The following is a 15732-nucleotide window of genomic DNA, read 5'->3' on the forward strand; positions in this document are numbered from 1 at the left end:
CTTGAAGTATACAGAATGTAACTACAAAAACAATTAAAAAATCACCACCATTTCCACCAAAAACATTTTCTGCAAAATGAGAAGTATGTCTGAAGGAGGAGGGAAATGGGCGATGTGGCAGCTTAAAATGAGGACCAGTTCATGAAGTGCCTGGCAGTCATTCTAACAGCTTGATATTTTATCCTGATGGCAAAAGGAATCACTGAAGGACTTTAGGGATTGAATTAAATGGGCTAATATATTAGTATATATGGGATTTGTCAAGACCACTTTGGCAGAAAAATGGAGGATTCAAGGCAAAGAGTAACAATTAGGCATTTAGAACTTATGTAATTTTACTGAAAGTCAATGAAAACCTAAATGGAGGGGAGTGGTGTCCAAATTTGGAAGAAGATTTCTGAAGAAAATTCATTTGAGGATCACTTGAAGGTGTATAATTAGATAGAGATTCCAATAAATTTAAATCTAATGAAAAGTTGTAGAAATCAAGCTAAAAGTACAAGAATATTCTTATTAAAAGACAGGTATATGCTTTGTTAGGTTTTAAATAAATGGCTTTTGAGCTGCCTATGAAACTTCTGGGTAGAATTCAATAGAGAGCTTGAATTAGAGCTTTAGGGCTTAGCATGGAATCCAGGAAATGGATGAAATTTTTCAGAGGAAGGTAAAGGATTTAGGATAGTTATCTAGGCAATGAATGCAAACTAAAGTGACCCTGAGTGGTTCGGGCAGACAACAATCTGTACCAAACTTGGCCACATCATGGTATTTATTTTGGAACAAATTAACAGGTTCTGTTTAATGAGAAGTAAAATTTTACCCAATTGATCTCATGCTGTTTCTGACCAAGATGAAATAAAATGAAAAATCCTAGGCTTACATTTCTGGAACCATTTCCAGTTTGAAATGCTTTGGCTTATGTTTTGGGCCAAATCTCAAAGAGATGTTTTTTCCCCATTTCTAATTACAGGGAAAAATATAATACAATTTTCTCTAAATTAAATCTATTAACCCTGATATTACAAACACTCTTTTCTCCTCCTCCTCCTCAAAAATACAATTTTACAACAAAAGTAGGTATGAACTTGAGAGTTTTGCTTCTTTGGGCAATTGAATGATCTAATTGAATCAACATCGTTAAGTTTAAGAATTCATAATTATTGTGGTATTTCTGCTCAGTGACTTTTTTCCCAAGCCTATTAGAGAACCCAAACTCATTCTCATAGCCCCTAATCTCCACTACATCAGCACTGATAAACCATTGTTGAAAATGCTAGAGTCAAGAGCGCATTGATCTCTTATAGTAGAAGCAATTTCCTGTTTTCAAAAACTTGTAATGAGATTTTTTAAATGCAAACAAATCTAATATATCCACAGGAGAGATTACAGAGTTGGATAAACGCAGACAAACTGACGTTTAAACTATTGCAACCATCTCTAACATTCTATTGTTAATGTGCTAGCAGGGTTCTCTACTCAGAGAATGGAAGACATCTGGAGATAAATAGATATGTTTCCTAAAATATATCTTCTCACTAAAATTTATACACCATGTAGTTATTTGACAAGAAAAGACCTTGTCTTTTACTACAGTCTCTCAATGATTTTAGAGATTAGTTTTGATGTCAACATACATGCATGAGAAATGTATTATTTCTAGGGGGCCATTTTTCTAGCATTACAGTATGAGTTATGAGAATACTCAGGACCAACTTTTCCCCCCAAATTAGAGACACATGTTGTTATTTAATTATTGAAAGACTTCTGGTATGTTAAAATTATTAAGAACAATTTTAGATGTTAAACTTTAAATATTTTCTTCCAGAAATTCAGCAATCTTACCCCCCGCTACCATAATAATCACCGTCAGAGATGGCGAAACACACCATCCATTACTTCAAGCCATCACATGCATTGCAATAATCATAAAAGCAAAATAAAGAAGGATGCTCCTACTAAACTTGTGAGGTATTTACTCCCTCCCCAACACGCACACCGTCTGTTTTGTTTTATTTCCAGTGGGGTCACAACATTTGCTGGGGCTTTGCCACCTAACCACTAGGCTAATTAAGTTGTTTTCTTGGGGGTCTCCCCTTTTCCCTCCAATCCATTTACTTCATCTAACGTATCTCTGCCAGGTTGATATTCTTAAAAAGGCTCTCTTTCATCATGTTATCGGAACAAGGTGGTCTGCCCTCCATGAACTTTGTATCTAGAATCCAGAAGAGATAAATATGCATGTTAAGTAAGAGAGGAGGGACTAAACCTGCCCAGGACTGATTGAAACATTAAAGAGATGATTATTGATAGTCCAAGGAGAAATGTATTTCCATAGCAACTTTTATTTTACATTTAGACTTACTGAACTCTTCCTCCAAAAAAATCTTAATTTATTTAACACCAGGACATTTTATTCCTAACAATAATAGTTAAGCCTCACTTCTTATTTCTTCTGCTCCTCGTAGCACTCTGTTCACTAACACTTTCTTTCCTTTAATTTTGATAGTTCTCCAAATAGACGTCATACTTCTACCACTCTGTCCATCTGTTGATGGAGTGGTGTCTCCACATTTTTTTTTTTTTTTTTGCTTTGCAAAAGCCTGTGCATCTGATAGGGTGGCCTTCAAATATTTCCATGTATGTTTGTCTGATATTCTCAGACAGAAATAGCTACTTGTCATATCATGGCTTATTCATCATCTCATCAGTTGGTATAAATCTATAAACTATAGCATACTATAGTCCTAAATAGGAATCTAATAAATATTCAATAGAACTTCTGACCATATTTATTTTTTATTCAAAAAACATTTACTGATAGTTGACTACCTTGAGGAAATACAGTAAATGTACAATGCTAACAATTATTGAGCTCTTATTTCTCTAAGACACAGTACCCAGAACTTGACATGTATCACATTTCCATTAATCCTCAAAAACTCACAAAGGTAAGTGTTATTATCCCCATTGACAAGATGGGGAAACTGAGGTACACGGAAACAAAAGAGTTTGCTAGTGCAGCCCAGCTGGGAATGGCAGGCATCTTAAAGCTCAAAGCAATACTGCCTTCTCTTACACATACCTCACTTTATATTCATAAGTCTTATTTAGCAAGGACTGCCACAACTATCTATAGGCCCTGGGGCACTATGGAACTTGCCCAAGATCACTGGGGTTTAAGGCACAGCTGAGATTAGGAAACAGCTTTTGAAACTGAACAACTATATTCTTTTCACAGCCCCTCACTGTCTCACAATGATGTCCTTCTTCAGTTAATGATTTTGACTTTCCAATGTTAAGTTACAGTAAAAAACCAACCAACCAAAAAAAACACACCTGTGCAATTTTGCATGTTTTTAAACAGAATTGTTTCTCGATGTTATGATTTCCCTCAGTGCTCTAAGTGCCTAAATTTCCCCATTACACGTCAAGAAAAACTAAATTTACTAACACTCCAATAACTTTATAATGTCACATTACAAAAATCTGTGTCCATAACTCCATTTTTCCAAAGGAATTTCCTTTTTCTGAGCTTTATTTTATGTTTTTAAACTAAATGAAATACAGAAAGCAATGGTTTAGTATACAGCATGGGTTTGCCAACACTAGTTCACATTAGACCTGCCAGCTAAAGCTCATTTCTCACCTGTGAGTCCAACAAATAAATTATAAATGCTGGCACAATATTTATATGATTATTTTTACGGCCCACAATTTACAACTCTGACTGTCCTTGAGAGGCTCTGCGTATTTGTTACGGTTCCCCTCCAGGGAGGATTCATCATATGACGACTCAACATCTGTGCTCAGGGAAAATTCAGGCTCCGTCTACTATATTCCATTTCCCAAGAAGCGTTATTATTCCTCATTGATTGTGTAACGGAGGATTAATTATGCTGTCACTTAGTGTATTTACATCCTTGGTGGTTGTATTGGCTTGCTGACTTTAAAAGGGCCAGTCTACGTCCTGGAGAGGGACATATCTGTTTTATAAACTGCCTTCTTGCCGCTTATTGCTACCGCACAGGTGCTGTGTCTGTATTTCAAAACAACCAATGGAATAGGAAGTCTTCATCAGCTGGTTATTTTTAACTCTTAAGAGAAACTGGATTGGTGCGTTTTTCACTAAATTAACCACTGGTGCTGTTGGGGTGCCGTGGCTCACGCCCGTAATCCCAACAGTTTGGAAGGCCAGCAGGGAGGATTGTTTTAATCCAGGAGTTCAAGAACAGCCCGGGCAACATTGGGAGACCCCACCTTTACAAAAAACGTTTTAAAAAATTAGCCAGGTGTGGTGGTGTGTGTCTATAGTAGCAGCTACTTGGGAGGCTGAGACATGGGGATGTCTTCATCCCTGGAATTTGAAGCTGCAATGAGCCTTGATTTTGTCACTGCATTCCAGCCTGGGCAAGAGAGAGACCCTGTCTCAAAAAACTTAAATAAGTAAATAAATAAATAAATAAATATTATACACTGGTGGACAGTAATTAAGAGTAAAATAACCGGCCGGGCGCGGTGGCTCATGCCTGTAATCCCAGCACTTTGGGAGGCTGAGGGGGGTGGATCACGAGGTCAGGAGATCGAGACCATCCTGGCTAACATGGTGAAACCCCGTCTCTACTAAAAATACAAAAAATTAGCCAGGCATGGTGGCGGGTGCCTGTAGTCCCAGCTACTTGGGAGGCTGAGGCAGGAGAATGGCGTGAACATGGGAGGCAGAGCTTTCAGTGAGCCGAGATCGCACCACTGCACTCCAGCCTGGGTGACAGCGTGAGACTCCATCTCAAAAAAAAGAAAAAAGAAACCTAGGCTGGAGTCCCAACTTTAACAGTTATTGGCTCTGTGACTTACTAAGGGTAAGTAAATTAAAATTCTGTGCCTAAAATGTCCTCAACTTTAAAAACACAGGTGATAATAATGTCCATATGACATAGAGTGACCAAGAGTAAATGAGATAAAGCACATCACCTAACAGAGTGTCTGGTAACTGACACTCAAAAATATAGCCATCATTTTATGCAATGAGTATCACTCAGAGCTGCTGTTTAGTGTATTCGTAAGTGTACAGTCACTGCAGCAGTGATTGCAAGCTTTTATTATCTCTTTCAAATAATATATCTAGACTTAATCTTTGTTTATTTATATAGTATATCTATTTTCCTCAAAAATTAAAAATGACCACAGGTCAAAATATTTCTTCCTATTTTCGGATGTACAGATTATGCTTAAATAATCACGAGTTTTACAACTGCCTAAAAGTAGACCAGTGATTAACCTTGAAATATGATTGTTTCTTTTCACTTGTGTCAGTTAATGGGTTTTTTGGACATGGCCAACATCACCAGACAACTTTGTCTATCTTACTCTCACACTCAACCAAACACTGGGATATCTAAATGGCACAATCATGTGGTGTGTGTCGCAGTTCCACCCTAGGCATCATGGGACATTCTGTTTCATCACTTTCCTATAGTCCAGCAACAGCCTTGTCTGCCCTTTTTCATCTGTGCCCTGAAGAAACTAGGGTGTTCTTTTCTTAAACTACAAAAGAACCCATATTGTTAACTTAGACAACACTCATCAGTAGCCTTCTATCACACTTAGGATTAAATCCAAACTCCTTACCACAGCCTACATGGCCTTCTGGAAGTTGATCCTTGCCATTCTGTCTACTCTCTGATCTCCTCTCCTGGTATTTTTTCCTTGAACACCAAGTTCCAGTCATCCTGATCTTCTTGCTTCTTAAACATACCAAGTTCATGCCTTACCCAGGATCTTTGTGCTTGTTCCTTCTCCTAGAAGCCTTTTTATAGATTTTCAAATACCTTCCAAAGTCTTGTCCTCAAGATGTCTGCCAATACGTTACTTTATCTCTTTTGAAATACCTTCCTTGACCACAGTCTCTAGAATACTCCCCGTTTCCCCATTCCTCCCCATTGCCCTGTTTCTTTTCATGGTATTTACCACTGTTTGCAATTTTAATAATGTATTTATTCATCTATTTTCATCTGTTAAAACACAATCTATAGAAAGGCAAAGACTTCCAGCATTTTGTTTAAGGCTACATCCCTCCAGCCCAGAGCCTAGAGCTGTGAGAGAAGCAGCTCAGAGAAAGTAGGCAGTCAAGAACAGGAATGATCTAAAACAGAGCCTACCTTGTATTTGTAAGTCATAAATATCACTTGATTGCAGAGGGGAGTAACCTCAACATGTACTATTTAAAAGCCTAAACATACTTTTTGTTGTATAGTTTATTGTGCTTTTATTTTCATAAGAATGGCACCAACTCTATTGATGCTAATTTACCTATTTAATTATGCAAACACTATTTAATGAGTTAACCCAAAATGTGTATTTTATCATGTGATGCTTAAAATGCTGCTGGATGAAAAATTAAGAGCCATGAATCATTTAAATACATTCAAGGTTATATTATTCAGCTATATAACAACAAAAGTCTGAACTACTATTTCAGTGAAAGTCAATGACATTCCTTTCACCGAAATATTATTTTTACTCTGAGTTTTTTAAAAAACACAATTGTGAGCATGTGAGCTAGTTTGGCTATGACATCTTATTAGTGTAGCTGAATTTTAATCAGAACATGGAGTTATGTGGGGCGAAAAACACAATAATTTGTATTTGATGCAATACTGCTAGCTATACTGCAAATAATTAGATCCTAGTATCCAAACGTGAAAATTCGGTGTAAGTGAACTTAAAATAGTATTTGAGAACAAACCAGTAAAACAAAATGAAATTCGTACTACACTTGTGACCTTAAGCTATGAATATTAGAGCAATTACTCTCTACTGTCCTGCATATGCAATCAACCTGAAATGTAGAACAAGTTAGCACTACCTAAAACTTATTTCCTCCAAGGTTAAATTACAGGTCTATCTCTTTATAATATATTCATTACAGTACATTTCAACAAAAACAGTATAGGCTCTAACAAAACATTAAGGATAAAGCTCCTTTTATTAAAGAAGAATTTGAATAATATCCCCCAATAATCTGAGAGAATGTAGATATAGATTTGTCAATATATGAACAGAATCTTATGGAAATAACAAAATTTTCAGAAATAATTATAATCTGCTTAAAAATAAGAACCTCCTCCTTATAAAAGTTCTCCCCACCCCATGAGAGATGGATTGAAGGAATGAAGGAGTCATGCTTTCATTCTGTAATTCTTTATTGATTATCTTTTATGTCTCCACATCCCAGACAAGGTGTTGGGAATCAAAGATAAGCAATCCCTAGAGGTTCTCAATGTTTGCTAGGTGAGCTGGATACACACGCCTAATTAAAGCATGTCTCTCCCCCCAACTCTAAGAAGAGGTGAGCCTCCCAGGATCTGCTAGGAATTGCCTACATTCTTCTCCCAATGTGGTCAACACTTATGACTGTACCTTATAATTTAGCACTTAATGAAATGTCCAGTGTCTAGATGTATTGTTCTTTATTCTCAATTCATGTTTTGTAATGTGCAACCATGATTTGGTATTTTTTTATTTATTTTAAATGCCCAGTACGATAAAAGACTGACAGTGGACACTAATCAAACAGAAAGATCATGATATATACAATCTAGGTCATAGTACAGGGGAGTCACCCTTTATATTAAAATATCAAAGGAAGAATTCTATATCATATCATCTTTGAGCACCTGTTTAAAATCAAATTTCAGAATTCCAGATTTCTCTTCCTTTAAAAGAGAAAAGTTCTCTACATTGCTTATCATTACCAAGTTCTTACTTTATTTACTCGTTTTGTTTATTGAAATCATCCCTAATAGAATGTAAGCTCCATGGGACAGGGATTTTTCTCCTATCCCAAATTCCTAAGAAAGTGCCTGGCACATAGAAGCTACTCAATAAATATCTGTAGAATGAATAAAGGAAGGAATAATTCCTATTTTCAAAACAAGTCAGAAGAATGTTATTGATGTAATCTATATTGTACATATGGAGAGATGCACATATAGGAAATAAATATATGTATAGGATACATAGGGAAATATATATAAAAATGGGATATATTATATATATGTATAAATATATATAAGCAAATAAAGGAACAAACTTTCATAAGGTCAATAAATGAACAAAACTTAATAATTATATCATAGGTCAATGGAATGTCCTGACATACTTCCTCAGTACTAACGTGTATAAAATAGCTTAGTATTTTGGAAATCAGACTGCATTTTTAAATTCATTTGTACACATAATATGATGGCATTTTAATCGTTTTTCTCCCCATCTAAAGGCTATTAGTCATTTTATGGCCTGTGTGTCCCAATTGATGCTTTATTAGAATTGAGAAAGTATGTTCATTTGCTGCGTACTGATGATCAGTATCATGTTATTACCATACCATAACCATGGTAAGCATCCCTGACACTGGCAATATGAATAGGTATGATGTCCAGAGGAAGGTACTTTCTTTGTAGAATTTTCTCAACAATTAAGATACCTGTCCCTAGGTAGCTACTATATGTTGTTGTATAATGTGGTCCTGGGAGGTAGTTATTTTTAGATAATATTAGTTAAATAGGAAAGACTGAACTCAAATTTTATTAATTTTATTGCAATATTTTTTAAAAGCATAAAAATGCTAACTAAATAGCAGAAGAGCAGTAATTTTCTTTCATGTTACCATACTAAACTTAAGTAAAACACCAGTAGGATAGCAAAAAAAAGAAACAGAAATATCCAGGTGCGAACTATTTCTGCTCTGATGGATGCTCAATGTGTTATGATGTTAGATGATGAACACAGTATTTGCTGGACACTCAGTATATATGGTGGGTTCTGTGAAAGGTGCTATTCATTTATTGTGATCCCTGCTTTGTGGATGAGGAGACTGAGACTGAGAGAGTGAATAACTCATCTGGGGTCATGCTTACAGTCAGCATTAGAGCCAGGATTCGAATTAAGATGCCCCTTCATTCAACTTTAGGGTACTTGCTCTCTTCTTTACAGCGCTGGTTTAATTTGACAGCAGTCTAGGGCCAGTCCAGGAGCTACCTGCAGGAGCAAGACCAGATTCATAGACATGCAACCTGTATAGTCCCACTTAGAACCCCCCTGATATCCGCTCCTATCCTCACTGCATTCCCTTCCCCCAACCAGTTTAAGGCTCTGCTATCACTATTTTGACAATTTGAAATTCTTAGTAACTTTGAATAAGCAAACTTGCATTTTCGTTTTACACTGAACTTTGCAAATTAAATAACCAATTCTATTCAGTATAGAAATTTCACAGAATACTTTCACCTTGATTATTGCTTATTGAATTATTTTCCTTTTGAAAAAGATAATCCAAGCAGACTGAATTTTCCTCCGTATAGGGGTATGAATTAGCAATTTGTTCCTGTAATCCCATTTCTAATCTACGTAATTTCAAACTGACTCTACTAGGCATAGACTCTTTGGTCAGTTTTTTTGGGGGGATCTTTAGTCCCTCTTAAGGTTGACCTATGGATTAACCCTTTTATTTTTCTCTTTTTCAGAAGGCTTATCACAGGGTTCTCTCTTTCTTCAGCTAATTTCCTCCCTCAGATTGTGATTGAGGCTGTTAATTCAATTATTCATTAAAAAGTAATGAAAAAAATACTTACTGCAAAGGTTGCACACTGTCACCAGCACACTCTTCAAAGACCAGTTGCAATTTGACCTTTTGATCAAAAGAAATGCACCAACATGATGCTGCACTTGCTCTTGCAGTTGTTCCTGTTATATTATTTATTTCCTCTCTTTTTGACCAGCTGGAGTTATAATATGCTTTGAGTCGCTAAAGGGGCTTTTAAGAAAGCAAGAGAAATGCATTTATGTCATATGGAAGTTGCGTGCTAATTACTAATCTGACAGGGTGTAATAACAATACGAAAGCATCAGTAAGAGAAAAAAATGAGCAGAATATGCAATTATCTTATGAAAGAGTTTCTTTCCTGGAGGGAGAAATCTGCATGTTTACCATCTGTAACAAAGGAGATGTGAACTACATAAGTAAATTACCCCAGCTCTGAGTTCATGTGTATATGTAATGGGATGAACTTGAAATGACATTAAGTAATTTCATTATTGTCAAAAAATACAAATAAAGAACACTAAAAGGCATGACTAATATAGTGAACTCCAAAGATGGATTTTCAAAGTTTTTTCAAAGGGCTACAGTAATTTATATGAGAAATCAAATGTGATATAAAGTAATATACATTTTCCCAGATTACAAAAATATATATTGTGTAAAGCTATCATTATTCTTCATAACACATGTGAACAGAATATCAACAATATGCTGTAAGGAAAAGGAATCAGTCCATTAACACTGCAGCCTAAGAGTCAGAAGTTTCATTTCTCATGGCACATTTAGCCACAGAGTTAAATAATCTGGAAAATGACTCTGGTTAATATTTAGAAAGAGTCTTACTTTAAATGACCATAGTGCAAAACGGTTTTCATGCCAGCCTCAAACATAACATTTAAGTGTTTACCTGAGTCTCTGTAAGTCTCTTTCAAGGACTTTCCAAAAAAATAAAAAGAAAAATAGTTACTCTTCCCCAAAAAGTTGCCATGTTAATAGAGAATAGAAATATTACTTCAATAATACAATCTAATATTTCTCCATCCTTAAAAGTACAAATTTTTGTCTTTCTGTTTCTAACATTCAGGATGCTAAATAATCCATAGGCTGTATGTTTACTCTTTTAATGAGAATGAATGTACTTTAAAGATATGGAGACACAGACATGTATTAATCTTAACTGGTCTGTGAATCCTAACACCTAGTAGTATCACATCTGTCTTTTGTAGGGTCAGAACAACTCCACCTCTATCCTCTTAGCATTCCGATTGGGTCTGAGAATAAAATTTACAAAAATTAGATTAACAAGAGAAAAGCAAAATGTAAGTTTTATATGGCATGTGAGCCCTCATAAAAAAAAAAGGAAGACCTAAAAAGCAGTTAGAATCTATTACTTATATATAGTGAATAAGACAAAGAGTAGTAAAAGTAAAGAAGCAACTAAATTATATGTGGAGACTTCAGAGTTATATTAGCAATGTCTGCATAGAATTCTCTCAGTTTCGACTTCCCGTCCTTGAGGATAAGGACGTTGCCTCTTTCTAATATAGGAAGAGCACCTTTCACATGGGAATTTCTTGTTCTGCTTTTGAGAAACAGCACAAGGTCAATGTGATCTTTTCACATCTGCTATTTTTCAAGTGTCTTTAACTTAAGTCATCAATGTGCAGGAATAGCACATTTTAACCCCTTCACCATCCACCTAGAGCACTCAGACAGCTGCAGAGAACTGTTCAAAAGATTATGCTTTAGCTTGGGCTACATGCCAGAACAGTGATTAAAAGATTGGAAGACAAGCATGTTTAGGAAAAAGAAGTGCCTTAAATTACCTATGCTGTTGTTGCCTTTACTCTTTCTTTCTCCTGAGATTATTTCATGACTTCAAGTATGCCTTGCATACTTATTTAATTTTGTGATATTTTTGTTTTGTAATTTTTAAAAAAACTTATGAAATATAAGTCAAACATTAATTGTATTTAGTAGATGTCTCTGAGCGCTAATGTAAATGACTTGTGGTGTGGCGCCTCGGAGGAGCATTCTTCCCTTACAGACTGTCCATACATGACATCAGTTTATTAGGTTGGTGCAAATGTAATTGCGGTTGGACTGTGAATTTTAAATCATTATAACTAGGCTCAAACACATCTTTATTAGTCAAAATAGCAACCATTACAATCCACACCTTTTTGCCAGCAAGAAATAAGTTTGTTTATTCTTGTAGTGTAAAAATCATGCTTTGGGACTTGACGAACTCTTGGAAAGCATGTTCGCCATCCTGCTGGTTATGGAAGCATTTTTCCTGACAAAAGTCGCGATACTTGAAGAAGTGGTATTCAGTTGGTGAGAAGTCATGTGAATATGGTGGATGAGGCAAAACTTTGTAACCCAATTCATTCAACTTTTGAAACATTGGTTGTGCAACGAACGTGTGGTCAGGCATTGTCATGGAGAAGAATTGGGCCCTTTCTGTTGACCAACGCCGGCTGCGGGCATTGCAGTTTTCAGTGCGTTTCATCAATCTGTTGTGCATACTTTTCAGATATAGTGGTTTCACCAGGATTCAGAAACTGTGGTGGATCAGACTGGCAGCAGACCACCAAACAGGGACCATGACCTTTTCTTGGTGCAAGTTTGGCTTTGAGACGTACTTTGGAGCCTCTTGTTGGTCCAAACACTGAGCTGGTCATTGCTGGTTGCCGTATAAAATCCACTTTTCGTCACATGTCACAATTTTTTTTTAGTTGTTTTTTTGTTTGTTTGTTTTTTCTTTTGAGACAGAGTCTCCTTCTGTCGCCCAGGCTGGAGTGCAGTGGCACGATCTTGGCTCATTGCAATCTCCACCTCCTGGGTTCAAGCAATTCTCCTGTCTCAGCCTCCTGAGTAGCTGGGAGGGGTACAGGCGCACGCCACCCCACACGGCTAATTTTTGTATTTTTAGTAGAGACGAGGTTTCGCCATATTGTTCAGACTGGTCTCGAACTCCTGACGTCAGGTGATCCAGCCACTGTGGCCTCCCAAAGTGTTGGGATTACAGGCATGAGCCACCACGCCCAGCCACTCATGTCACATCTTATCGAAAAATGGTTCATTGTTGTTGCATAGAATAAGAGAAGACAACACTTCAAGACAATGATTTCTTTGATTTTCACTCAGCTCTTGAGGCACCCAATTATGGAGCTTTTTCACCTTTCCAATTTGCTTCAAATGCTGAATGACCATAGAATGGTAGACGTTGAATTCTTCAGCAACTTCTTGTGTAACTGTAAGAGGATCGCCTTCAACGATTGCTCTCAATTGGTTGTTGTCAACTTCCAATGGCCTGCCACTACACTCCTCATCTTTAAGGCTCTCCTCCTTTTCAAAACTTCTTGACCCACCACTGCACTGTACATTCCTTAGCAGTTCCTGGACTAAATGTGTTGTTGATATTGTGAGTTGTCTCCGCTGCTTTATGACCCATTTTGAACTCAAATAAGAAAATCGCGGCTGGGCGTGGTGGCTCATGCCTGTAATCCCAGCACTTTGGGAGGCTGAGGCGGGCAGATCACGAGGTCAGGAGATCGAGACCATCCTGGCCAACATGGTGAAACCTGTCTCTACTAAAAATACAAAAATTAGCTGAGCGTGGTGGCGGGCGCCTGTAGTCCAGCTACTCAGGAGGCTGAGGCAGGAGAATCGCTTGAACCAGGGAGTTAGAGGTTGCAGTGAGCCAAGATCATGCCACTGTACTCCAGCCTGATGACATAGCAAGACTCTGTCTCAAAAAAAAAAAAAAGAGAGAAAAAAATCACTCAGATTTGCTTTTTGTCTAACATCATTTCCATAGTCTAAAATAAATATAAAATAAACAACAAGTAATAAGTCATTAGCAAAATAAAGTGAGAAATGCACATTAAAATGATATAAACATAACCACATTTATTTGAGAATGTGTTCCGATATCAAACAGCAAATTTCAGCAATGCAAAAACTGCAATTACTCTTTCACCAACCTGCACCATCTGCATTTTCTACAGTAAATGTTTCTGAGAAGAAAACAAAAATAATAATATCTGAAAATAATTTATAAAGCAGTTTTTACATTGTAATTCCATCTTTGGGTATTATTTTTTCTTTGTGCTGATGTATGTCATCTTCTAATCCCACATATGTCTAATTCTTATTGTAGTATTGCTGTACAATTCATAATTTGAAAAATTACTTAAATATATGCATTTACTATAATAGCCCTGAAATGTGAAAAAAAAGCATTACCCAGTATAGCTTATGCAACATGACATAAGTTTTATAAAAAGTACATGTAAACATGCATAAAGAAATCCAGAAACATGTATTATATACAAAAAGATGTGATGTATCCAGTGGAGTTTAATCCTACCAGTGTTATCACCATTTGTAAACATTTGGAAGACTGGGATCCGATCTGCTCAACTAGAGTTTTTAAGTGACTAGGATGGATCACTGCTTATTAAGCACACAATATAAAAAAGACATGTTTGTCTTGCTTGGTTGATTTCATGCTCGTAGAGTAAGCAAAAAGGAAATGCACCATCAGGCAGGTGAACAGTATTCCTCATATGTGAACCTTTTGAGAACTGGATGAGTTTTTAGTTATCCCGTATTATGTTTCTCATGTTTCATTACTTTTTTTTATTGAGTCTGGTCTCTTGAAAGTTTCTCTCTGAATATATTTAAGGATGAACTCATTGACGTTTTTTTCTTCCATTCATCTAGATTATTCAGCATCTTGGAAATAATGACAGGAAATAAGTGTGATTCTAATTTCAATATTGCTTTATTGATAAAACTTTACATTTACTTCAACTTCATTTTATTGATGACAATGGATATTTCACGAAGATGTACATGAGTCATCCCCTAGCCCAGTGATAAAGTGGGAGAAGGTGAAAATGCAATAATTTCATTCCTCCTTTCCTTCTGCACCAATTCCCAATCCCCTTAGAATTTTATTGTGCTATGTAAAAAAGGACACATAGGGCTTCACATAGGTGAGGCATAATTTCCTTTCTGAATTTTTGAACATTTGAACTGTTTCATTCCCCAGAATATTCACCGTGGCATCACTTTTGAGGCTCTAGCTGTCTCACATTGTGATGTTTCTTGCCCAAGCTCAAGTTTTGTACTATGCCTTATTTTCCTGTGATCACCTTCATATGAATGTTTCAAGGATGTTTATAATTACGTCAGTAATAAGGGCTGAATATTATCACTCCTTCAGTCAAAAACTATTTTTGCACATCAGAAAAGCTTGATTTATATCATGTATTAGTGTATTTATTTTGAAAAATAGAACTGCTTAAACCTGATAAATAGCTTTTTGTGTAGTATAAGCCACATTTATGATTATCATATTCTATTACTATAACATGATTTTTGGCAAGAAATTACTTATTAAGCATAGTCAAAAGTCCACTACTGAGAGTGGTGACATAGAACAGTTTTATTATTGTGCTTAGTATACTGCCACCTATTTTGTTGCAGGTGAAATTCATTAAGAGAATTAGAGAATTTCAACTGTCATGTCATGAAAGAGGCAAAAATTTTTTCAGCTAATATCTGATTTCCTTAAAAATTTACTATCTTTTGAAATATCGTGGTCTATCTCTGTAGATTATGACACACATTCTGTAGACTCAGAATTTATCTTCCTGTTCAAATTTGAGTAATGCCAAAATGTTTTCCAATGAAAAGCAAGATATTTAATAAGATTGTTTGTTGAGAACTGAGTATTAATATATTCTAAAAGTCTTTTTAGAACTCTATTTAGAATTTTAGAAATAATGTAGTCAAAAGATTCTTTGCCTACATTATTTCATTTGATTTCCAATGGAATCCCATAGGAACTGTATTATTGTCCCCACTTCACAAGAAATGCAGATTCATATACAGTAAAAGGTAGGGCCAAATCCAAAATATATGCTCATCTTACAATTGTGTGATTATTAATGAGCAACATAATTAGTAATGCATACTTTATTCATGATATTTTTTGTTTTCAATATAATGGAAGAAAATGTTACTCCAAAAAAAATTGATCACAGCTTAATGTTTCTCTTATGAGATCTTCCTTCTATTTTTATCTTATCTATTCACTTTTTAAAAAACTCTTCTATATT

The 15732-nt window shown here is 35.9% G+C and overlaps 1 protein-coding gene and 1 long non-coding RNA gene across 9 annotated transcripts in view; one reads left to right on the top strand and one right to left on the bottom strand.

The window, feature by feature from the left end:
* The window catches only part of TENM2 (teneurin transmembrane protein 2), a 3953434-nt gene that overhangs the window by 141857 nt on the left and 3795845 nt on the right, over nt 1–15732 (top strand). The gene's annotated exons all lie outside the window — the stretch shown is intronic.
* Nucleotides 8576–15732, bottom strand: part of LOC104006628 (uncharacterized) — a 32418-nt gene continuing 25261 nt past the window's right edge. The window contains exons 4-5 of the long non-coding RNA XR_001718138.4: nt 9630–9811; nt 8576–9036 (exon numbers count right to left, since the gene is read on the bottom strand). This is a non-coding gene — a long non-coding RNA (uncharacterized LOC104006628). The remainder of the gene's footprint in view (nt 9037–9629; nt 9812–15732) is intronic.

The sequence above is a fragment of the Pan troglodytes genome, chromosome 4, assembly GCF_028858775.2.
Source record: "Pan troglodytes isolate AG18354 chromosome 4, NHGRI_mPanTro3-v2.0_pri, whole genome shotgun sequence".
Taxonomy (NCBI): domain Eukaryota; kingdom Metazoa; phylum Chordata; class Mammalia; order Primates; family Hominidae; genus Pan; species Pan troglodytes.